Raw genomic sequence first — 26,925 nt, forward strand, 5'->3', positions numbered from 1 at the left:
TTTTTAAGTATTTGAAATAAAAGGACTGGAAGAGGAGACCTTTATTTACTTTTAGGAATTCCTATTCAATTGATTTGGCATTTTCAAAACTTGCATCCTGGAACATTTACTATGAGCAAAGCAACACAGTATCTGCCCCACAGCACAGGAGATTTAAAAAGGGGCCACTTACATGTCCTCTGAAATTAGTTAGCTGATCCTTTTGTCTTGTAAAATTGCCAACTAAATTGCTGAAGCTCTAAACAGTTCTGGTGTGGTGTTGTAGGATCAGCACTGGACTGCTAGCCACAGGTCATTGGTTCAAACCCACCAGCTGCTCTTCAGAAACCACATATAGGGTCTCTATGAGTTAGAAGTGATTCCATGGCACTTAAACAACCAGTAAGACTGCGCTGAAGATGAAAGCACGGCTCAAGAGAACTCTGCTTCATTCTGCACTGAGTTCAGAAGGACCCACACTGTCAGAGGGAGCTACAGGATATTGTCAAGATACAGATTTCCGAGATCTCAGCACAGGAATGTCTAAACTCAGACTTTCTACTGACACTGTCATTTTTCTAAAGGTTTTAAATACAGTGCATTCTGAAATATCTGCTATTAACTATTTAGACAACTATTCCATTGTCTCTTGGGATGCAAATAGGAACTCTGGGGGCGCAGTGGTTAATGAAGTTGCTAACTAGAAGGTCCTACTAGATGCTCTGTGGGAGAAAAATGTGGCTTTCTGCTTCTGTGACGATTGTTGTTGTTGTTAAGTGCCCTTGAGTTGGTTCTGACTCATAGCAAGCCTGCATAGGGTTTCCAAGGCTATAAATCTTTACAGGAGCAGAAAGCCTCATCTTTCTCTTGTGGAGTGACTGGCCAGCTTAAACTGCTGACCTGTGGTTTACAGACCAGAATTTATTGTACGGAGCCACCATGGAAACTATAAAAACAACAACATGGGGGAAAATGTCCTTTTCTGCATTATTTGAGTACATTGGTTTGAAAAATAGTGTTTGTACTCAGAAATGTGGTATGTACCATGATTTAGCTAGCCCTCATTTTTTATTGTTTTCAATAAAATTTTACAGATTTATTATGTTGTTTTTGTTGTTAGGTGCTGTCAAGTTGGTTCTGACTCATATCGACCCTGTATAGGGTTTCTAAGGAGCAGCTGGTGAGCTTGAACTGCCAGTCTTGTGGCTCAAACTAACTTTGCAGTCCAGCACATTAACTCACAGCATCATACGAATACTCCAGATTTATATAAAAGACTATATTTTTCATATAGAATTTTTAGATTGTTGAAAATATTTATTACGTATGCAAAATAACTCGATTTTAGTTGCCTTTTTCCGATTTCCATTTGTAACTGACTGCTAGTGTGGTATGGTGCTGTAGAATCATCACTGGACTGTGAACCACAGGTCAGCAGTTCAAATACATCAGCTACTCCTCAGAAACCCTACACAGGGTCATTATGAGTTGGAATTGACTCAACCGCACTTAACAGCAACAACAACCGTATTTTTGGCAAAAGGCAGAGCTATTTATTTTAAATCTTTCTGTTACACTCAATGTTACCAAATTTTGGTACTAGCCCTAATATTTCTATTTGTTCTTTCTAGATACAAATTTTGAATCTTTAGTTATTAAACACCTAAACTCTGTTGTTCATCACAGAATTAAAAAAAAAAAATTCAATTATTTTTAGGTACGCTTTATATAAATTGCATATAGTGTCTATTAGTAATACCATTAAACACAAATAATATAAAGTAAGGCATGCCTGCACCTGGATACTATGGATAGAACTGAAGCTATGAGAAGAATTTCTTCAAAGTTACTTCTTCCTAAGCAAAGCAAAACTAAAGACAGAGGTTCATTTTCTGACAACAAAAGCCAAACGTCCACTTTTGCTTGCATTAAAGGAATCCATCACTGTAGCTCTCCATCTGTTGTGGCTGTTGAGAGAGAGCCCATGGTGATGCACATCAAACCTCTTTTGATTCCATGGGGGGGGGGGGGGGCTAAGTGGGTTAGTGAAAGCTTGTGCTTGGAGCAAGGGCCATCTGAGTTCAGGTTCTGACTGCTCCTGATTGGACAGTGGGGACCTTGGGCCATGGCTTGTTTATCTTCTCTGTCAACTTGGGACTTCCTCAAATGCATGATAAAACCCAAACCAAACCCAATGTTGTCAAGTTCGTTCTGATTCATAGTCGGACACAGTACAACTGACCCATCGAGTTTCCAAAGCTTGAGCTTTACAGGCGCAGACTGTCACATCTTTCTGCCACAGAGTGGCTGGTGGATTTGAACTACTGACTTGTTGTTAGTAGCCAAGTACTTAACCACGGTGTCACCAGACCTCTTTCAAAGGAATGGCAGGAGAATTAAATGAGATATGGTACGTAAGTGCTTCACAGAGTGCCTAGCTCCAGCAAACGTGCTCAAAATACTGTTATTTTTGTGCTTTAGTAAAATTGGTCAGGAAACATGTCACAGCTAGTAGGAGAGTCATGACTGGGGAACATGACTGCATCATCATCACTATAGATACTGTGTATGAATTTTCCAGAAACAAGCTATACTGCAACACTCCTGTTGAGAACATCAGTACAGAGATTTTCCTTCATTTTCTGATGTGCCACCATCCCACTGTGAGAATTCAACTGAAGAATGTGGGCAAACTCCTAGGGAAAGAGGAAGCAAATGTGAAACAAGTCCCCCAGGCCTCTGAGCCTCCAGGTTTTGAAATTAGAAACTGAAGTCAGTACAAATGAGAGCAAGCGCTGCTGCTGAGCTTGGCGTCCTCTCTGCACCTCCATGGGCCAGGCCTCCCACGTGGTCTGTTAGAATTAGACTTCTCCACACGATCAAAGGAGAGTGCTGCCCTCCGACTGTCCCAGCACAGCCACACGTTCCAGTGGCTGGGCAGCTTGCCCCACTCCAATTTATTAACTCAGCTTAGCCCAAGATGCTTTCTAGCAGACAGATGGGAGACCTGAAGACTAATTAATGATGACACTGGAGACTGGCAATGCAAAAAGGAGAGAGGTCATAGACAAACCCACAAATGTAGTTTATTGTCCAACCAGTAGACTTGTACGCAGTATTGCTAGACCACCAAGGTTGCCGTAGACACAGGCTGTGCCAGAAGCTCCAATGTGAAAAGTTAAAGTTACCACAGACTCTTTTTCTCTTCCTTTTCTTGCATTCTCTGTAAAATTTCTGACAGAATTAAATGCATATTAATTCCTGAAGTTAGCTTCTAATAAGTGATCATTGTGAGAGATGGAGAAAGCTAAAATATTACAAACCAACACATCATGAAGTAACAGAGACTAAATTGAGAGCATACACATTAAAGATGAAGTACTTGGGAAACATTTTAGGGGTGGAAAAAAAAAGCCTGACATGGCTTTAACTTCTAAGATCTCAGATATTAGATGGTTGTAGCCATATATAGGTGGCTGTGTGCTATTTGTTTTTTATCTCTAAGGACAAGAGAATAAAGATTATTGAGCCACTTGAAAAACATGGATGCTATCTCACACCATGTACAAAATGGACCAAAGACCTAAATGTAAGAACTAAAAGCAAAACTCTGTTAGAATAAAACGTAAGAGTAAAGCAAACACAAGCAGAAAGAGACAAAACAGATAAATCAGAAATAAAAACTTCCGCATCAAAGGATTTTATAAACAAAGTGAAGACACAACCAATAGATTGGGGGAAAAAAATATATCTGATAAGAGTTTTATATCCAGAATATACAAAGAATTCCTACAACTCAACAACACAAAGACAAACATCCAATGAAAAAATGGGCAAAGAACGTAAAAAGACATTTCACCAAAGAAATTATACTAATGACTGATAAACACTTGGAAAAGATGTTCACTATTATTAGTGATTGTTGGTGGTGTTAAGTGCCATTGCGTAGGTTCTAATTCACAGTGATGTTGTATAGGGTTTCCAAGAAATGGCTGGTGAGTTTGAAACTTTTTTTTTCAAAAAAGTTTTTTTGCAGTTCAAACCGACCTTGAGGTTGAATGCTTTTCCTAGGGCACCACACCAGGACTCCATCAATAGCCACTGTTGTTGTTGTTGTTGTTGTTAAGTGCCGTCAAGTTGGTTCCGACCCATAGTGACCCTATATAGGGTTTCTGAGGAGCAGCTGGTGAGCTTGAACCACCAACCTTGCCATTCAAATGGCTTTGCAGTCTGACGCATTAACCCACAACGCCACACCAGGACTCATCAGTAAAATGCAAATCAAAATAACAAGGAGATTTTCCTTCACACTGACTAGCTATTATCAAAGAAGTGGAAAATAACAACTGTTGGTGAGGATGTAGAGAAGCTAGAACCCTAATCTACGATTGGTGGGATTGTAAAATGATATAGCCACCATGGAAAACAGTATGGTCGTGCCTCAAATGACAGAGAAAATCATACTCCTAGAGAACTGAAAGCAAGGATTCAGATATTTATACACCAATGTTCACTGTGGTATTATTCATAACAGGCAAAAGGTGAAAACGGCCCAAGGATTCAGCAACAGATGGACACATAGCAGCGATACACGTATTTGTCATTATCTCTGTTCAGTGACACTTGCATATCCATTCACTGGGGTGCCTACGTCTCTGAATGCCAAATGCCAAGCTCTCATCTTGAGGTCAGAGCCCCACTGATGCTTGGCTGCTGTTTGGCCCAGAAGTCACCTAATATGCCAAAATGGAGGCCCAAGACTCAAGCTCCCAAACCTTGGCTCCTGTTACTTATCAGGTTAAGTCCCTGAATTTTGCCCAGTATGGTGCCTTAAGGTGTGGATGGAAAGGTATGTGTCAGCCCTGGCTCGGCTGCCATTGGCCAGTATCATCCTCTTTCTGGGCAAGTTCTCATGGGTGAGCTGGTCTTTCCAGCAGCTGGCTTAGAAGGCAGCTGTTGCCAGGTGGGTATTGATGATGTGCTCACCCAAGGAGTCTGAAGCAGGAGCTGCCCAGGTCGCACATCACACAGCAAGCTCAGGTCAGTGCTACTGGTAAACCCCAAGGACACAAGTGTTTGCAGGATGGCCAAATCACACAACACATATCTGTAGGAGGCAGCTTCAAAAAGTTCATGGGAAACTTCCATTTGTCCATGAACTTTTTGAAGCCCTCTCATATCTCCATACTCTTAAGGTTCTGATATATGGATAAACATGGTATAACATGGATAAACCTTGAAAACATGCAGACTAAAATAAGACATAAAGCTATAGATATTACTGTTACTGTTCTTAAGAGCCATTGAGTCAGTTCCAACTTATGGCACCCTGTATAGGGTTTCTGAGGAGAAGCTGGTGAGCTTGAACTGACAACCTTGCAGTTCAAATGACTTTGCAGTTCAGAGCATTAACCCACAGCACCATACCAGGACTCTCATAGACATGACATGATTCCACATATTTGAAGTATCTGGAATAGGCAAACACATAGAATCAAAGGTTTATTAGTGGATACCAGAGACAAGTGGGCCACCATTTGTATTTCAGTTTGTCATACTGTGGTGACTTGTGTGTAGTTGTGATGGTAGAAGCTATGTCATTGATATTTTAAATACCAGCTGGGCCACCCATGGTGGATAGTTTTCAATGGGGCTTACAGTCTAAGACAAATTAGATGGAGAAGGAGAAGTGAACTACTTCTGAATGGTTAGCCACTGAAAACCTTATGAATAGCAACAGAACACTGTCTGATACAATGCCTGGTGAAGGGGCCATCAGGTTGGTAGGCACTCAAAACATGAGCAACAACAATGGGCTCAAACATAACCACAATCGTGAAGATGATGCAGGACCAGGCAGGGTTTCATTCTGTTGGGCTTAGGGTCACTATGAGTTGGAACTGACTCAGTGGCACCTAACAATAACAACAAGAAACAGGTGGGAAGAGTGGAGGGGGGAAGAACTGCTTAAGGAGAAGGGAGTTTCAGTTAAGGGTGATGAAATCTTTTAACACATGGTAAAGGAGAGTAATGATAGTTGTATGGCATTCACAACATAATTACCTCTGAATTGTACTTGCTAAATGGATTGAAATGGCAAACATTGTGTTGTATATAGTTCACCACAATAAAATAAATAGCATGAGGATGATATAATGAGTCATAATCTAGTACATGTTCCATCACTTTAACAGGACAAATGCACATGGGCACGTTTTAGGAAAATGAATGATGTCTCTTTCTCTATGAGTCACAGGACAGTCCCTTATAAGTTAAGTAAGAATACTTTTTCAAAAGAGGTTTACATAGATGGTCTACTTTTCTGAGTAGTATAAGCAGTTAAGCACTTGACTACTAGCCTAAAGGTTGGTGGTTTGAACTCACCCAGAGACACCTTGGAAGATAAGCCTGGTGAACAGCTCCTGGGATCAACATGAGTCAGAAATGACTTGATGGCAACTAACAACAACAACAAATTCACTTTTCCAATTTAGCATGCTTATCTCTCTTAGCCAATTCTATGTCCTTTGTTTTATGGTTCAGTGCCAATGATAACTTTTCCCATTTTTACACGGTCTCTGTTTTTATCCTCAAGATCCAGGCTTATAGGACCATAATAGAAGATTGTTGTCACAACAGATAGGACCATTTGATTAAAGCAAAATTCTCTATGTGCCAGTCATTGTACTAGACATTGGGGATACATGTGTGAAGAAAAAAAGCCTAAAATTTCTGGCCTCAGACATTGTAGTGAATGGGTCACTATCAAGAATTTCTAAATGAGTATGACACATAATTAGTCACTAGAGTTACATATACGAGAGGCTCAAAAAATTTGTGGGAAACTCCCATTATCTTTTTTTTTTTTTAATGTTTATTGTGTACTATGTGATGTTTACATGGGAGAACATTAGCTTTACATTCATCCTATCATATATTGTTTCATTGTCATGTTTACAATCCCTTCCATGCATCATCAACCAACCAAAGGATATACCCTGCAAGCCTGAATCCCGGTCGTCAGCACACAGTCCCTCTCCCTCTCTGGGTCTAAAGTCCCCAGCTGCTCCATCTCTCCATGTCATCATCTCTGCCTCCTCTCTGGCATCATTGCTTCTCTGGGTAGTGTCCTGCACTCCGCTCTTCTCCCTTGATGGTTCTAGGGATCTCTGCTCCTGGACCGCAAAGTCAATTACTCCCCTCCTTTTGCTACAAAACATCTACCGTTACATTTCCAACCCTCACAGTCAGTCCTGATAACCATTACTCACCATTATACCATAAGGAACCTATCCCCATCTCCTTTCATCAGCCTCGCCCAGACAGATTGGATACTACTCAGTAGAGATTCTACCTTCCTCTGTGCCCTCTGGATCTTTGCTCCCTCTTGAAAGCTTGTAAACCAGTCACTTCTTACCTTTGTAGTCCCCCCATTTTGGATAGCCAATGTCCAAGTTGCCCATCCCTGTCTACTCCATATATGGAGGGGGTGGGAATGATCCTTGCTGTAAAGATATGTTCCCTCTTTTGAGCTACCGCATCCATAGGTAAAGGTCAAGTTCATCGAATTGTATCAGATTACTCTTTTTCCCCCCTCTTCTTTCTTATTCTAGTTGAGCTGTTTTCATCCAGTCATTGACGCCAGGTTGAGTGGGTATTATCTGCAAGTGTGGGTGTTCTTATGCATATGCCCTCTCTTCTTGTCAGCTGGATGCTTCACTCTCCACTCTAGTCCTCTGTCACTATGTCACTGACTCGGCCCAAGAGTCCCCCAGGTCTTGCCACACTGCTAGCCAACCAGGTCTCCACCTGGGTTCACAGGAGTCTACTGAACATTGTAGGGCTTAGCTCACAGCTTCATTGCTGTTTTTTCCTCACTTTCCCTTATTGGTGACGAACATGGTCACCAATCAGAGTGCAATTCCCATTATCTTTTAATTCCATTTTTCTCATAAACTTTTTGAAGCCTTCTCTCAGAGTATATCAAGACAAGTATATCAAAATTGGCTGAAAAGTAACTAACAACAATACAGACTGTCTTAGTTACCTAGTGCTATGACCACAGAAGGAGCTCTGGTAGCTTAGTAGTTACAAATTGGGCTGCTTATCTCACAGTCAGCAGTTTGAAACTAGCAGCGGTTCCATGGGAGAAAGATGAGGCTTTCAGCTCCTGTAAAGATTTATAGCATTGCTAACCCTATATAGGGTCGCTATGGATTGGAACTGACTCCATGGCATGTAACCACCACCAAGAGATACCACATGTGGCTGGCTTTAGCAAATAGAACTGTATTTTCCCCTAGTTCAGGAGGTTAGAAGTCCAAATTCATGGTATCAGTTCTAGGGGAAGGCTTTCTCTCTCTGTTAGAGGAGAGTGTTTGTCTCTTCTGAGTTTCTGGTGATCTTCATGTGGCTAGGTATATGTCTTCTTCTATCTGTTCTTACTTGCTTGTTAATCTCATATCTCAAAAGACCACCACTCGCCTGTCAGTTTGTCCTACTTTGACAGCTTGTGAGTTGTTGTGATGCTGGAAGCTATGTCATTAGTACTTTAAATAGTAGCAGGGTCACCTGTGGTGAGCAGGTTTCAGTAGTTTCCAGACTAACACAAACTGGAAGGAGGAGCGGTGAACCACTTTTGAAGGGTTAGCCACAAAAACCTTATGAAAGCAGTGGAACGTTGTCAGATATACTCAGGTTGGAAGGCACTCAAAATATAGCAGGGAGGAGCTGCCTTCACTCAAAGTAAAGTTGACCTGAATGACATAAATGGAGCAAAGTTTTCGGGGTCTTCATTTGCAGATGAGGCACAACTCAAAATAAGAAGAAACAGTTGTAAACATCCATTAATAATTGGACCATGAGATGTATGAAGTATGAATCTAGGCAAAATGGAAGTTATCAGAAATTACTGATGATTGAAATGCCAAAGTTGGAAACAAAAAGGAAGGCAAGTTAGAAAATATGGCTTTGCTGACAGAACAGTACTAGAGATCACATGATAAAAATTTTCAAGACCAACGACTTATTCACTGCAAATACTATTTCTCAACAACACTATACACATGGACCTCACCAGATGGAATACATAGGAATCAAAATGATTACATCTGTGGGATAAGACCATTGAGAAATTCAGTATCACCAGCCAAGACAAAGCCAGGGATGGACTATGGAACAAACCATCAATGAAATTTCATAGGCAAGTTCAGGCTGAAGTTGAAGAAATGAAAACAACTCCATGAGAGCCAAAATATCACCTTGATTATATCCCACCTGAATTTAGAGACCTCGCAAGAACAGATTTGACACATTAGACACTAATGAATGAAGACTTGTAGGATGACATCAAGAACATCATACTTGAAGAAAGCAAAAAGTATTTTAAAAGACAGGAAAAAATTTTGGAAATTGAATGTAAGAACCATGAGTGTATATATATTTGGCAAGGACATTATATTATGTATTTGTGCATGCTTCAAATATACGTCGTCTGCCAAATGTACACAGAGCCATGGATGTACATTCAACTGCCCACATTTTTTCAGCCTACCTGTTTACCTATGTATTTACCTGTAGCTATTGTTTGTTATTACTACTATTGCAGGACTGTGGATGTAATAGTATTTACCTTTGTTGCCTTTTACACTTGTGTACTTCCTAGTATCTTCCTTTGCTTTTGTTATATCTTGCTGCCCTCCTCCTTACTGAGGAGCATGGTGGGTTCACCGAATAAGCATTGAACTGTGAACTACAAGATTGGAAACTTAAACTCACCAGCTGCTCCAAAGGAGAAGGATGAGGCTTTCTGCTTCCACAAAGATTTATAGCCTTGGAAACCCTATACAGGGCCGCTTTGAGTCAGAACCGACTCTACGGCATACCACCAGTATCACCAATATTATGTACTTAGTATACAAATCACGTTATAAATATGCTAATACCTTTCATAACCAAACCACCTCAGAAAAATTGCCCATACTTTCATTTTGTACTTCTACCGTTGTTGTTAAGTGCCATTGAGTCAGTTCCAATTCAGACCAACCCTCTATAGGGTTTACAAGGAATGACTGGTCGGTTTGAACTGCTGACCTGTGGTTAGTAGTACAATGCTTAACCTACAGAGTCACACTGGGACTTATGACTTATTCCTGTGTTGTTAAGTGCCAATGAGTCTGCTCTGACTCATAACAACCCTGAATAGGATTTCTAAGGAGTGGCTGGTGGGTTTGAACCACCAACCTTGTGGCTAGCAGTCAAGTGCTTATCCTACAGCACTACAGCAGGACTCCTACTTACTCTCATACCCACTGATATTTATTTATTTATATAATGCATTTAATATAATGTATGTGGTCATCATTACAGATACATATCTGGTGTTTTACTTATCAAGAAGGATGACTCATATAGTACATAAAGTATTGAATATAAAATCAGAGATACACACAATTGTTTCTGAATGAAAAGCTTAGCTTTCAGATAAGCGCTGATAAATGAACTCATAAACCTGTAATTTCTCTTTCATTCTCTGGGCTGTATAACCAGAAGAAAAGTTGAAAGTTATCATTTAGTTCTCCTAAATCCTGATATTGTATGATAGAACCCATTGATAGTTAGTTCATCCTCACACAACAATGAGAAAATGTTCTAAAGTCACTAATGAATGATGACTATATCTTGTCAGGAGTGTCTTTTCTTTTTTTTTTTGTTTTGTATCTCATCTTACTTGACTTCCCAGCAGGATTCCCCAGTTTTGGCCTCTTCTCCTTTGCTTGAAATATTTTGTCCATTAGCCTCTGTGTCCATCATTCCTGGCTTTCCTCCTACCTCTCTGGCTTCTCTATCTCCTTGGCAGTCTCATCCTCCTATATTTGGCCAACAAATGCAAGAGTTCTTTTTTCCTCACACACACACTAAATTCCCTCCCTAGATGCTCTCATTCAAGCAAACATTTCAGTAGCTATCTCTAGAAGAGTGACTGCCAAGTTTATACGTCTACTCTGTAATTTCATCTCCAAAGGAGCTCTTGAATTCACCTCTTCCACTACACTGCTCCATTTCCCACATCCATCCTCATCTCCTTTGGATTTGTTCTCTACATTGAAGTGAAAGTGACTTTAATAAAATACACATCTGTTCATGCCAATTCCCTGTTTGAGCCCACCTATGCTTCCCACCACTCTTAAAGATAGACCCAACACTCAAGCTGGCCTTTGAATGGCTGGCTCCTGCACATTTCCTCAGTCTCACCTTCTCCTTCCAGCTTCACTCTATACTCTAGCCACAAAGGCCCTCTCTCAGTTCTTCAAACATGCTAAGTCCCTTCCATTCATCAGGCTGTTCCTTTGACCCATGACTTAAGCACATGGTCAGCAGTTCAAACCTACCAGTGGCACTTGGAAAATCTAGACAATATCACTGTGAGTCAGAACTGACTCGACAACAGTTTTCATCGAAGCTCAAAGGTCACATTATTAGGATTTCTTTTCTGTCCTCAATTCTATACTAATGAGTTTTCCTTTTGTTATGCAGGCATATTATAACACTGAATACTTTACCTTTGCTGTAATTTTCCCGATTATTTGGCTTTTCCATTAGACATAAACAGTGTACTCTTCTTAATGTTATATCTCTAGCATCTACTACAAAGTTGAGCCCATAGAAGACACCCTATGAGCAATTGTGAAATAAATGGATAAACAAACAAATAGGTAAAAAGTTTATATACATGTGGCACAGATATTAGTGCTTTGGTACCATATGGCTCTGTATGTATATACATATATGTATACACACATAAACATGAATAAATATGTATATGCATAATACATGTAGGTGAATGGAGGGGCCAGAAAAACAATACTATCAGTAGAAATGAAATACCATTCTATCTTTATTCATACTTATTCACTCATTTTGATATCATATGATATATATATACATATATGTATATATATATATATATATATGTAAATCTCAATAGCTAAATTCAGAAATATTAGTAAGAAAATAGTCATTCATTGTTGGAAAGAACATCTTTGACAAATGCTTAAAGTCAGGCCCCTAGATAAAGGCCTGGGCATGTGTTGATAAGTATTCTAGCTTCAGGGAAATTGGAATATTGTTTTTCAAAACAGAGGAAGAAGAGTTTGGATTTTTATAAGGAGGCTGATGTTGCTGTTAAGTATCATCAAGCACTCATAGCAGTTCTGACTCAAAGTGACCCTATATAGAGTTTCCAAGGAGTGCATGGTGAGCTTGAACCATTGACCTTGCGGTTCAAATCAATCTTGCTGTCCAGTGCATTAACCCAGAGAGCCACACCTGGATACCTTATAAAGAGGAGGAATGAACATTTAGAGAGAAAGATAGGAAGAGAGGGGAAAAACTGAGATAGGATAAGGCTGACCTCTGGGGCCTCCCTTCAGCTTCATTCAATTCTACTGAACTCACAAGTGCTTGCTGTGAGTCAATGGGCTTGTGAATGCTAAAGATGGTGCTGAGTTTTACACTGAGTTTGGATTTGAAGAACAAGGACACCTTATAAAGAGATAAAGATGCACCCATGTATCCCTCTAATCCCCCTTCCTTAAAATTTAGGGATAGTTTTGATTTTGCACAGAAATGAGATTTGAAGTAAATTATTTCTAATTCACAATGGTTTCTAGTCCTACTACGAAATATGTATGTATGTTACACAAAAGTTCATACATTCAAAATATTATCTTGTATTTGCTAGACATTCTTGCAAATGTTAGAGACAAAAAACTTTGCAAGATCTATTGGTCATCTCTGCTTTGGAATGTGTAACCCACACAGTGTGAGGTGTAGAATTCCTCTCATACATACAGGCTGAAGTTACAGTCCTTCCTAGAAAGTAGGTCTGCATTGGGGAAAGATCTCTTACCTGCAGCTACTTTGGGGGGTATTTACTGTTCCCCATTAACACTAAGGTGTCCTGGTGTGGTGCTGTGGGTTAATGTGCCAGACTGCAAAGCTATTTGAACTGCAAGGTCAGCAGTTCAAGCTCACCAGCTGCTCCTCGGAAACCCTGTACAGGGTTGCTATGGGTTGGAACTGACTCAATGGCACTTAACAACAACAACAATTGGTCATCTCTAGTGAAAACGAGGAAAATCCAAGGAGATGGACTGACACAGTGTTAGCAACAACGGGCTCCAACATAAGAACTATTGTGAAAATAACACAGGACTGGGCAGGGCTTCATGTGGTTGTTCATAGGGTCACTAGGAATCGGAACCGGATTGATGACATCTAACCACAACATTGATCGTCTCTCTTCTGAAAGCATTTATAGTCTAGTAACAGTGAGAGAGATAAGTTATAATGTATCATCATGGAACAGTACATCCAAAAAACCCACTACCAGTCAGTCTATTATGACTGATAATAATTCTACGGGACAGAACTGCTCCTCAGGGTTTCTGAGACCATGAATATTTAAGGGAACAGACCACCTCATCTTTCTCCTGAAGAGTAGCTGGTGACTTTGAACAAACGACCCTGTGGTTAACAGGCCAACACTCAACCCATTGAATGTTGTTGCTGTTATTGGTAGTGCCATAGTAGAGTCAGTTTCAACCCATAGTGACCCTGTATAGGGTTTCCATGGAGCATCTGGTGAGCTTGAACCACTGATCTTGTGGATCAAACAGACTTTGTTGTCTAGTGCATTAGCCCACAGAGCCACACCAGGACTCTAACCCATTAAATAGGAGCCTCCATTCAAACTGGGGTTAGACTTGGCCAGGGCAAGTCCTCCAGAAGAATAAATTACTGGTTGAGTTGCAGAGGTCAAGGAGAGATGTTGGTCAGACTGGTGTCAAATGTTTGGGACTTAAGGACATAAACTGTCTCTCCTTCCTGGGTCTTTAGCGTCCTGTGCTGAGATTTTAATTCTAAGGAAAGAGCTACTATGGGGGTAAAACTTGGGTAGCACCCAGTCCCAGAGGTCTCCCAGGTTACAGGCTGAGGAGAGTAGTGAAAAAGTGCTGGAATTAGTCGGATCACCATTCTTTTCTATCTTTATTGATGATTCTGGATAAGCGGCAAATCTCTGGTGTCTTGAAAATTTGGGAATGTGAATCTGATATAGATGCTTACGTTTCTCACCGTTATGATTTTTGTATTTCTGCAATGTATAGTTGTAGAGTACAGTAGTAGTTCAGATAGTTACACGATGTGCTTTGAAGAAAAAGAGTATGGAAAACAAGCTAGAACTTACCATAGACAAAGGAGGTTTGCGATTTTAAACAGAGTGCTCAGGAAAAGTCTCATCGTGAAGATACTTGACTAGAGTCATCAGATTAAGGGAGGGAGTCATGATAAGATCTGGGGATGACTGCTACAGGCTGAGAGGACAGGAAATGAATGAGGTTTGAGATCCAGTAAGGAAGCAATGTGGCTGATGTAGAACAACACAGGGAAAGTGGCAAAGGATGGGGCCAGATAATGTGGGGCATTTTTGACCTTTTTCCCAATTTTGGTTCTTATTACGAATAAGGTGGGATGCTACGAAGAGTTCTGAGCAGAATTATTTTGGCTATTTTACCTGTAATGGACTAGAGGAGGGGGAAAAATAGGAGGAGAGAAATAATTCAGATGAGAGATGATGTTTCCCTAGACCAGGGTGTCAGTAGACATACAGCTAATATGAGTATATGAGGAAGAGAGTGGAATCTGCTGAAGCAGATCAAACTAGCAGGCTGGGTAATATATATGGGTCTTGTAGGTCACGGTGAGGAATTTGGGTTTAATTCTGAGACCAGGAGAGATAAAATTTTAAATAGGCTTTTGTATGAATGTCAGTTCCATTAAAAATATGGAGAAGACTAGGGAATGAGCAAGTTTGAGGGAGGAAAAAAAGCAAATGTACATATTTGGACATGGTATGTTTTAGATGTAAATAATTGTTTTTTCTTAAATAAATCACCCCAAAACACTGATGAAATAATGAAATTAAGTAAAACAGTACTGACATAATGGGCCTATGCATTTACTGCACGTATCTCATGATAGTTCCAGAAGAGCATTTTGGTCTCGTTCAACCATCCTCCTATATTACAGTAAGTCATTTTGTTCTGTCCATTTTATCCAACCTCCTTCTCATGTGTATAAAAATACTCTGAAAATGTTACCTTTGATCATTATCATATAAAAAAGGTATAACTGTGGTCAAGAAATCCTAGATAGAGTTTGTTGGTTGTCCAGTAATAGGAAAATAAACAATTGACACTGTGAATCTGTTTCTATTACTTTCAGTTGATAATGACAGTGTATTAGCTCAACAGTTTAATTACAAAAACGTATCAGAATTTCCTAAGTGAAATCATTAGGTTATGTTAGGTCTGCCTATTTCATAGCTCAAGAAAGTCTTGTTAGTGTGTGGGTTAATGTGCTGGATTGCAAGGTCAGTTTGAATCACAAGTTTGGCAGTTCAACCTCACCAGCTGATTCTCAGAAACCCTATACAGGGTTGCTACAGGTTGGAACCAATTCTATGGCACTTAACAACAATGTCAGCAATATGTAAAAAAATAAAATCAAATCAAAAACCACAAAAATTTGGTGTTGCTCATCTATGAAAATAATGCATGGGGGGGGCACAGTTGGCACAAAAATGCACAATGTGGGCATCATTTACAAAAAGTACGGTAGACACCGGTATTGTTTATAGAAGTCTTTTCAGTTCAAGACATATGCCTGGCATGGATAGGCACATTGGGGAGTCAAAGTCATTCAACTAGTATTTAATGCCTTGGAAGTCGATGAATTGCTAGGCAGACAGTGTAGCCAGAGAAGAGACAGGGTTGCAAACAGTGGAGAAAAGAGCAGAGGGCAGGGAAGGAAAAAGCAAGTAGGAAAGCAGGCATGTGAAGTGATCTGAATAATTAGGAAAAACAGTATTACAAGAAAGAAAGAGCAGTCAGCTCTGCAATACTACTAAGGTGTCAAGTAAGACAAGGACAGAAAAATAACCAGTGAGTACATGCTGATGTCAAGTCATTCCAGTAGACTTGGCTGGGGGATGAAGGAAACGCTGTGGGAAAAACAAAGTTGGAGAGGGGTGAGCTAAGCAAAGTCAAGTTCTATAGCTATTTATTTAAGAAGCTATGCTAGACCCATAGACAAGGACATAACCACAGAGGATTAGAGCTAAGAGTGAAGCATCCAGTGATAAGAAATAAGTAGAGACACACAAGAACACCCAAACTTGCATGCAATTTGATGAACTTGACCTATATTTATGGATGTAATAGCTCAAAATACCAACTGAGAGGGAAGATACACAGGGTTGATAGGAACAGGCAACTTAGACATTGGCAACCTAAAATGGGGGGGGTGGGGGTGGTGGTAGCTAAAGGCACAAAGTGACTGGCTTACAAGTTTTCAAGAGGGAGTTTCGTTTCTGAGTGTGTGGGGGAAGGTAGATTCCCCACTGAATAGTTTTAATCTTGTCTAGATGGGTCTGGTGAAAGGAGATGGGATAATAAATATTCTTATGATTCAATAGTGAATAATTGTTATCATGATGAATCGTGATTGTCACAACTGTAAAGGTAGAAGTTTTGTAACATAAAGGGGGGAGTAGTTAATCTTACAGTCCAGGACCAGAGGACCCTAGGACCTTCAAGGTAGAAGAGCAGGAGCTGACTGTGAGACCCTATCCAGAGAAGAAGTGACATCAGAGATGGAAGTAGAGATGAGGACACGGAGAGAGAGCAGCTGAGGACTCCAGACTCATGGAACGAGAAAGGCTGTATACCTGCGGCTAGGAGGTAGGCTTACAGAATGTGCCCTTTGGTTGTTTAAATAATTATATATTCCTGAGTGTTTTTATGTACATCCAAAACAAACAAACAAACAAACAAAAAACCCAGCAGAGGGAATAGAAGCAAACACTGTTGAATGATGATGCAGAGAGGGGATTGTAATCATTTGCAATGAAATGAAATACAATAGGATAAGTGTACAACGGATGTTCTCCCATATAAAATATCACTCAATTCACAATTAAAACTTAAAAAATAATTTAAAAAGTTATGCTAGAGAAAGAACAGCAAAATGGGGAAGTACTTAGAGGTAAGCCTAAAAGATAGCTCCAGTTCCCCCTGCCTAGTATAATAGGTCAAAGGAGGCCACGGGAGGGTTGTTTTCTTGGTGTGAACAGAATCTGTTCTTATGCGCTCTGGGAGTTTTAGATGCAGTCTCTTTGGCAACATTAGGACTCCTTAGAAAGATTCTTCTTTTAATCCTTTATGTAAACTCACTAAGGCCTCATGTCACAAAAACTATTCCCTACAAGAAGATACTCTCGAGGGCAACTGTGATCAAGTATAGAGGCCACAGAACCCTCCAGAGAATAGGTGCCCTTGTCCCCCAGAGGAATGCTGCAAAATTAAACCCACCAGGAAGCTTGAGCTGATGGGAATCCCATGATGCTGATTCACTCCCCCAGAGGGAGGCTGCCTGAGATCAAATTCACCTTAAGGTCCCATGATCATGAGTACTCTCCATGTGAGACTTTAAGCAGAAGTGACAGGGCCAAGTGATGACATGCCAACATGCTTTAAGACTTTTGGAAAGACTTGCAGAGCAGGGCCACCGACTACAGCCTTTGCACGGAATTGTCTAAAAAACTGTTCAAAGGTCCCTCCTATCAAACATCACAGCTGAGTCAGAATTTCCACTGTCATGATTATGTGGTTATGGATGCAGCCATGGTCTGAGAGACAGTAGCATGAAAACTATTCATTAATCACCTACCCATGACTAGGCCTAAATACAGATGGATTGGGCATGGTTTGATTTATAGGGTGGTAAGGAGGTCCATCCATTTATTTACAAACAACCCATCCATTTGTTCCTATGAAAAATGCCACCAGTAGAACCCACTCATTGAACTAGGGACGTTGACGGTAGAGACGCTTTTAAAAATGCATATATATTACTTGAAAATGGAAATACAAAAGAAGAACACATTCACACTTTAGGATAAATTTCTTTGTCAAAGTAGACTGGACAGGCTAGGGATTTCAAAGCAATAGAAAGGAAAAATGTGATATAAAGGAGGAGAAAAGCACATTTAACAAGCTCTGATCTCTCAGTGGACTTTACAATAGGAGGCCGTAGGCATGCTGCCCTATTGTTCAAAGTTTCTGGGCATCTGAAAGGGAAGGGAAATCAACTTGGGGAAGAGAACATCAACTGGTTTCTAAAAATATTATGAATGAAACATATAGTCATAAAGCAACTTACTTTTTTTAAAAGTAGAGAACAAAAACCCTTCATGGTACCATTACTTAAACATGCTATTGAACAGGTTGGTGATGTGGCATGCCATTGAGTCAGTTCTAACTCATATACTCTGTAATGGGCTTCCAAGGAGCAACTGGTGGATTTGAACTACTGACCTTGTGGTTAGCAGTCCAGTGCTTATCCTACAGTGCCACACTAGGACTCTAAACAAGAACATGGTGGTGGTTATGTGCTGTGGAGTCAGTTCTAACTCACAGCAACCCTGTATAGTATTTCTGAGGCAGTAAATCTTTATGGTAATAGAAAGGTTCTTCTTTCTCTCAAACAAGAACATAGTCACCATTTAATACTTTGTACAATTTTTTTTGTAGTTCTACCCACCATTACCCTTCTTGCCCTATAAAGGAGCTGCCTTTATATGCCCTTTTTTTTGCCATAAAGATATAGATAAGGCAACTTGTGCCAATTCAATATTTTTATGTGAATGATTCAGTGAGGCTAATTAGATCAATAATGAAATTAATAATCTGCCCTTTTTCATACTTATATTCAATAAAGACATTTTTGTACCTTGATTCTTTCAATTAAAAATCTCATAAGCACTTTCCAAACTATTTCACAAAATTCACAAGTATTGCTTCTGATGGTCATATAAAATTTCATCAAGCTGATATGCCAAAGTTCATTTAACAATTCCCCTATAGTTTACTATTAAAGTTCTTTCTATCTTATTACCATAATGAATCAGACTTTGAGTAATATCTGTGTCCAAATTTATTCTACTTTTAAGATTATTTCTTAAGGTTTGGTTTAAGAAGTGAAGTTGATGGGTAAAATAGGAAAAGTATTTTTGAGATTTTGGAAAAAGAATAGCTGATATTAAACTTTTCCAGTGGGTTATGCCAAACTAGGTGAGATATTGAAAATAAAATCATGCTTTCTGTACTGCTCTGCAGAAGTGTAGAGGCGTAGACAACCATCCCTGTTACTGTACTATAAGGACTGGTGGTCCTTGAGTTTGAAGGGATTATACATGAACTGGAGTTCTGGTGTGGTGCTGTAGGATAAGCATTGGACTGCTAACCACAAGGTTGGCAGTTCAGACCCTATACAGGGTCACCATGAGTCAGAACCGACTCAACAGCACTTAACAACAAAACACATGCTAACTGGAACGTAGTGAGGGGACCATCCATGCAGTGGATGCTTTACATTAACGGAGAAGACAATCTGACATCAATCACAGTGTAAGACAAGGCTTGAGGCATGTCTATGAAAGGAATTTTTTTTTTTCTTTCTTTCTGGTAGACCATAGAGCATCACATTTAATTTGAAATTAAACTATGCAATTCTTGACACCTGGTGTGGCGCTGTAGAATAAACACAGAACTGCCAACTGCCAGGTCAGTGGTTCAAACCCACCAGCCACTCCTTGGAAATCCTATACAGTGTCATTATGAGTGGGAAACAACTTAACAACATCTAACAGCAACAATTCTCAACAACAATGGAGCAATGCAAATTTTTAGTAACACGGTGGTTAAAGTGCTTGGCTACTAACTAAAAAAAGGTTGGCAGTCTGCTTCTGTAAAGATTTATAACCTTGGAAACCCTATTTTGTCTTTCTTATGGTGACGCAGTGAGTCCGAATTATTTGATAGAAGTAGGTTTTTTACAGGCAAATTTACTGCAAATACTCAGATTTTTTTTTTTTTTGAACATACATTTTACACAAATCTACATAATGCTCACACTTGCCAATGAACAAAATCAAGGGATGAGCTAGACACTTGATTCTAATTCAAGTCATTTGTGAAAAAGAGATGGAAACTACCTTTTTGGCACCTTATTTAGTTCTACTTCAAGCACACACATATCACTAGTGAAAACCAATGGGTACAAATTAGAGGTGGCTGATGGGTAGGATGCCTCCCTCCCACAGAAATTCTATTCAAGGTGAAGCAATGCATCCGTTTTCTATTCAAATCCTAAACAGGAAGTACTTCCTCTGGAGCCCAAATGATTATTTTATGGCCGCTTTAACTAGAATAAAGTGATAGACTTTTATAACACAAGTCTTGAAGGCAACAGACCTGTCTATGATTCAAGGAAATAGTAAGTGGAAGAGGCAGTGACGCTGATTTGAGGGCGATCTTCTTTACAAGGAAGCCAGAGATTAAGATGCATAAGCCCTTTAGAAGGACACAACCTGCTTCTACATTGCTCAACCAGACCAGCTGCAAACCCTCCGCCACTTTGCCGACCTCCGGGTCCATGTTCCCATTTTGACTTTTGCTCTTTAGTCACACTGACTGTAATCGCCTACTCTGGAAAGTGTTTATTGCTAACTGAACCACGAGGAGATAAAGGAGAAAAGGAAGAACAAGAAGAGAGAAAATAAAAGGATGGAAAGATATTTTTAAACACATTAAGCTAAGCTATGGGATGGATTCTGGTATCTGGCCTTGGCTACGGGAACCATTGGCAAAGCATGAAGCTGGCGACTACTGCTAATCAGTTTGCCACTGTCTTCAGATTTAATGTAATATTTGGCTCAGAAGTGTAAAAAAAAAAATCCCCTCTTCCAGCTAAAATATTTACAAAGTCCTATGTGTCTCACTTAATGCCTGTTAAGCAATTGTCTTTTAAAACTCCACAGACACTTGTAAATCTGTCAAGAGAATTGTGGTCTATAAACAAGGCTTCATATAAAGAGGCTGCATTGTCAATTTGTTGGGAGTCAGGATTTCTTAGGATGTGTTGGAAAGTAAAACTGAAAATCAGAAATAGTTTAGAGTGGGTAACAAAGAAAGCGGCCAATAGTCTTGCTTGCTGGCCGCTGTTAGTGTTATTAACGGGAAACCTCCAGACACTGACCTCAGCTATTTAGAGCTATGTTCTCCTGTAAACCTGTCAGTGATCCTACCTCTCTCTTGAGTTATGGCTCAGGGAAAGTTACTGGTCCAGCAGCCCCTGGTAGTTGACATCCCTAAGCCTGGCACGTTAGAGGAGGTAGCTGGCGATGTCTGGTAACCGGAAAAAAACACACACAAAAAATAAAACCAACAAGAAAACAAAATCCCACTAACATCAAATAAATTCCAACTCATAGAGGCTCCATATAGGGTACAGTAGTGCTCCTTATACTGTAAATCTTTATGGGAGCTGACAGCTTCATCTTTCTGCCTTGGAGTACCTGGTGGGTTTGAACCACCAACCCTGTTGTTAGCAGCCCAATGCTTACCTCCTAGTGTCGTCCCCCCACCCCCAGGGTGTTTGCAACAGGGGACTATTATTTAGTTACACAGGGAGGGGAGGTATGTGAGTGTGGTAAGCTTAGGGCTGCCTTTATTTTCTAGTGCTGCATTTACACAAAACCCACAGGTGGTTAGCTTTCAAGAACAGAAGTGCATTCCATCAGAGTTTAGAAGGCTAGAGGTCTGACTTCAGGGCACTGGCTCTACGGAAAGCTGCTCTTTGCTGGCTCTGAGGGAAGATCTTTGTTTCTTTCATTTCTGGAACCCTAGAGTTCTTCAGCTCCTTGGCCCTCTTCATGAGGCATCTAGCTTGCTGCTTCTCTCACTTCCATGTCTTATCTGCTTCCTTTTTTATATATAACTCAGAAGTGATTAGGTTCAGGGCACACCCTAAATGGATATGGCCTTGTTAACTAAAGAAATATAATTCTATCCCCAAGAGGATTACATTCACAGGTACAGAGATTAGAATTCCAACACATAAATTGGGGCTTCAAAAACTTTATGGGAAACTTCCATTATCTTTTCATTCTATTTTCCTCACAAACTTTCTGAAGCCTTCGTGAATTTTGGGGGGAAAGAATTCAATGTGTAACAGGGACTCTTATGAGAAAGGGGAAGTTCACGGTAGGGCTGATGTTGGAACAAGTGATCTGAAATGGTGACAAATAAACAGTCTTTCCTGAGGGGACAGGTGGTTGAATCGACATCTGAACCTACAATTGGCAGAGCCCTGGACTTAGGCTATTCTGCCTCCTGCCCTTCCCTCCACAGGGAAGTTCTACCAACAGTGTGGAAAACCTGTGAGAGTGCTTTGTAAACTACAAGGCATGAAGCAAATGTAAGCAAAATATCCTGAAGCTCCAGCACTGGAAGAGACTAGAAGAAACAGATTATGTGACCCCTTCATTTTCTTTCCTTAAGTGAACTTTATATTTTAGGGAAGTGTTAAATTTAAAGAAATACTGTACAGACAAAGGTCATTTTTTCTGTATTCCTCCTTCTCCTTGAACAGTTGCTCCAGTTATTACTGTCTTGTATTAGCATGATGTATTTGTTACAATTGATAAACCAACATTGATACATTTTTGTAGTTTATATTGTGGTTGTTCTGTGCTTTCAAGTTGATTCAGACTCACAGTGACCCCGTATGACAGACTACAACTGCTCTGTAGGATTTCTTCATGGGAACAGTCTTTTCTCTAGTATTGCCAGTGAGTTCGAACTGCCAGACTTTCTGTTAGCAGCTGAGTGCTTAACCACTGTGTCTCTAGGGCACCTGGTAGTTTACATTAAGGTCCGCAATTTCTGCTGCACAGTACTGTGGGCTTTGGAAAATGAATAAGGTCATTTGTCCATCACTACAACATCATGGGAGCCCTGGTGTTAATGCACCAGACTGCAAAGTCATCTGAACTGCAAAGTCGGTGGTTCAAGCTCACCAGTCGCTCCTTAGAAACCCTATACAGGGTTGCTATGGTCGGAATCGACCATAGCACTTAACAACAACATAATGGCACTTAACAACAACAATAATATCATGAGAAATAGTTTCATGGGCTTAAAAATGTCCATTGCTTCCTCAGTCCCTCATTGTAAATGGGGAAATATAAAGCCAGAGGTGCGAGGTGGGGAGGGTGTAGACTAAAATTAGGTGATTAAATGGCACAGTGGGGACCTGAATGAAGCTTCTGATTTCCATGCAGGTCAATAATCTTTCCATGAGTACATGTAAGGTAAAATCACAGTCCATGGCCTCTATCCATCTATAAACCACTATGAGGCTAAGAAATCCAGGCGAGAATCAGATAAGGACATGGGCAAAAAATCCCAGCCTCCTCTGCTGGGGCTAAAGAGATCTCTCTCACCCGACTTTACATGAAGAGTTCTGAGTGTGGATTGTGAAATCATCAATGAAGTCCAAGATACACAATTCACTTGGGCAGAAAATCATTTTAATATTCACAAAACCACCCACACATTTATTTCTGTGAAAAAGATGTTTTGACCTGATACAAGGTTATGGAAATGCAGTTGAGCTATGGTTGGGCAATCAAAGTCTTATGTGTGGCTGGCTGATCCAGGCCCTATCAGTTCCTTTTAAGGAGACCCGTTTACTCCCCTACATATGTTGGGCCATCCCCATTTCAAGAGAGAAAGCTATAAACAACAGGCAAAGAACCACTTAACAACAACACCGGAGAGCAAAAGGTGCCCTGGTATGGTGCTGTAGGATTATCACTGGACTGCTCACTGAAAGACTGGTGGTTCAAACTCACCAATCACTCCTTGGAAACTCTCTAAGTGCCATCAAGTCAATTCTGACTCTTAGTGACCCTGTATAGGGTTTCTGAGGAGTGCCCGCAGTCCAGTGCTTATCCAACAGTGCCATACCAGGACTCCATCACTATCATTTGTTGCTGTGGTTGTTAAGTGCTGTCAAGTCAGTTCCGACTTATAGCAATCCTGCATAGGGTTTCCAAGGCTTTGTATTTGGGGGGAACAGAAAGCCTCATCTTTCTCCCACTGAGTGGCTGGCACGCTCAAACCACTGACCCTGTGGTTCACAGTGCTTACTGTATGGAACCACCACACACCTATCACTATCACTGTTGCTACTGTTAAGTGCCATCGATATATGAATGCTTTTGTATTTTAGTTGAAAACTTACATCTTTGAACAGGAACTATAAAAGGCACGTTGTTAAAAGAAAACCTGCTAACGTCACATCAGTTCCAACTCATGACTAGCTTATGTGTTTCCAAGCAGAACTGCTCCATCAAGGTTTCTGTAATCTTCAAAGAAGCATACTGTCAGGCCTGTCTTGCATGGTGCAGCTAGGTTTGAAACGCTAGCCTTTGGATTAGTGTCTTGTCTTGTTGTCTTGTTAAGTGCTGTCAAGTCAGTCCCAAACTCATGAGGATCCTGTAAAGGGTTTCTGAGGAGCGGCTGGTGGGTTTGAAGTGCTGACTTGCAGTTAGCAGTCCAGTGCTTACCCTACAGCACTGCATCTGGACTCCTTCGGTTAGTTGTTGTTATTAAATGCCATCAAGTCTGTTCTGACTCATAGCGACCCTGTATAGTGTTTCTAAGGCGTTTGAACTGCCAACCTTGTGGTTCAAGCCAGTCTTGTGGATCAGTGCTTTATGCCACAGTGTCACACAAGCACAAACCGTTTGCTCTACAGAGTCCTTGGATGGTGCATATGGTTAGCATGCTAGGAGGCTAACTAAAAGGTGGGTGGTTTAAGTCCACCCTGATGTACCTCAGAAGAAAGGCTTGGTGATCTACTTCCAGAAAACCAGCTGGTGAAAATCCTATGGAGCTCAGATCTACTTAGACACAGTCCAAGTCGTAATAAATTGAATTTAATTTAATGGTAATATTTCCTCCACACCCATTCCTCAGGATTCTTGAACTCTGCTGAAAGCTTGCAGCTGGAAACCTATCTTCTGATTTCCGTAGGCATTTATTATCACAGCCGAGTAAAATCAAAGGTACTTTTGCTGTTTCCAGGCCTGTTTATATCAATTGTTTTTCCATTGTAGTTACTTTATTTAACTGATGAAAAATTGTATGCCTATGACTTTGGAAAAAAATATTTCCATATATTTAAATGGAGTCCTAGTGTGGTGATGCAGAACAAGCACTTGATCACATGGTTGGTGTAAATTGCAGGGTCAGCAGCTCAAACTCCTTGGAAAACTCTATACAGGGCCACTATGAGTCAGAACCAAGTTAAGGGTACTTAACAACAACAACAACAACATACATACACTTAAATGAAAGAAGATACATATTTCTGTTAACTGTAGGTATGGGAAACCAGTGGTGATCTGGGATGCATGACAATTAAATGCAAAGTGCAACTCAAAATCAGATGGAAAAGAAAAAGGACATTGGTGGGGAAAGTGAGGCAATCCCGGTACCATGTGAAACCTAGTAAATGGTAATGCATCATTGTTACGTTTTGACAAATACATGATGGTATTATAAGATGATAACAAGGGGGGATACTGGACCGGGTGTATCTGTACTTTATGAGGGGGCTTCAAAAGCTTATGGAAAAATGGAATTACAAGATAAAATATTTTTTCCACACACTTTTTAAAGGCCTTTTGTATATGCAACTTTTCTATAAATCCAAATTTATTGCAAAATAAAAATGAGAGGTTCATTTAAAAAATAGGTATAGGCTAGATATTTATTAAAGACTGAGCACAACTATCACTCCATTTAAAACAAAAACACTAAAGAGAAATCATAGATGGTTCTTACAGATGTGAAGTATACAGAGAAGAGTCTCAGAACTCTTAAAATTCAACAGATCTATAATTAAGAAAAGACCTCAGCTCTGCAGTAGAAACAAAACAAAACAGACAAATGATGTCATGTTTAACTTACTTTATGTTAAAAGGTTAATGAATACAAGTCTCATTTTCTATGGTTCTTGATTTTGGCCAACTTTTTACCATTAAAAGATCATACTATAAAAAGTGTCTACTCAATAGCGATAGATTACTTCTAGATAGTATCCCTGCCAGAATGTTTAAGGCACGAATTCAGATTTTTATATACCTTAAAAAAAAAAAAAGAACACTTAATAAAATTGCACAGCTGACATTTAAACCTTATAAATGCTCAGAATTTTAGGGATTTTTAGTTGTTCTGATTAGGTAAGTCTAGGGAAGAATCCAATCCCCTTACTGAAGTAGGAGAGCTGTAGAAGGCACTGAAATAGCACAACAGGAGCAACAATTTAGGCTTGGCATGTGCCTCCAACACAGCTCGTAGCACAGCTTCTCTTCTAACGGTATCTACCCTATCATCTACAATAATGACATCTCCCAGTCAGTATTTAGAATAAATCTGTCATAAGGAATCTACCATCTCTCCAAGTCATCAGTTTTTCCTTAGGATGGCTCTAAAACTGACTCCCTAAAGTTTCTAGCCATTGCTATTCCTTTGACATCGTTGGCCACAAGAGATTATCTCATTTCTCTCCAACAGCAAGGTCAGCAATGATTTGAAATAAATTGAACCTTTTCTATCATTTGTTCATTCACTCACTCTATTCAACAAATACTGACTGAGCACCTACAATGTGGCAGGTACTGACTGGCACTGTAGCTATAAACAAACAAACAAACAAAATAATAGATTCCTGGTGTGGCGCTGTGGGTTAATGCGCCAGACTGCAAAGCTGTTTGATCTGGAAGGTTGGCGGTTCAAGCTCACCAGCTGCTCCTTGGAAACTCTATACAAGGTCGCTATGGGTCGGAATCGAATTGACAGCACTTAACAACAACAACAATCCTCATAGGAGAAAGATGAAGCTTTCTCTTCCCACAAAGATTTACAGCTTTGGAAACCCTATATAGAGTCACAGTGAGTGAGAACTGACTCA

The 26,925-nt window shown here is 40.1% G+C and overlaps 1 protein-coding gene across 2 annotated transcripts in view; it reads right to left on the reverse strand.

The window, feature by feature from the left end:
- Positions 1-26,925, reverse strand: part of FMN1 (formin 1) — a 581,640-nt gene that overhangs the window by 150,312 nt on the left and 404,403 nt on the right. The gene's annotated exons all lie outside the window — the stretch shown is intronic.

This window comes from Chrysochloris asiatica, unplaced genomic scaffold (assembly GCF_000296735.1).
Source record: "Chrysochloris asiatica unplaced genomic scaffold, ChrAsi1.0 scaffold00004, whole genome shotgun sequence".
Lineage (NCBI taxonomy): Eukaryota > Metazoa > Chordata > Mammalia > Afrosoricida > Chrysochloridae > Chrysochloris > Chrysochloris asiatica.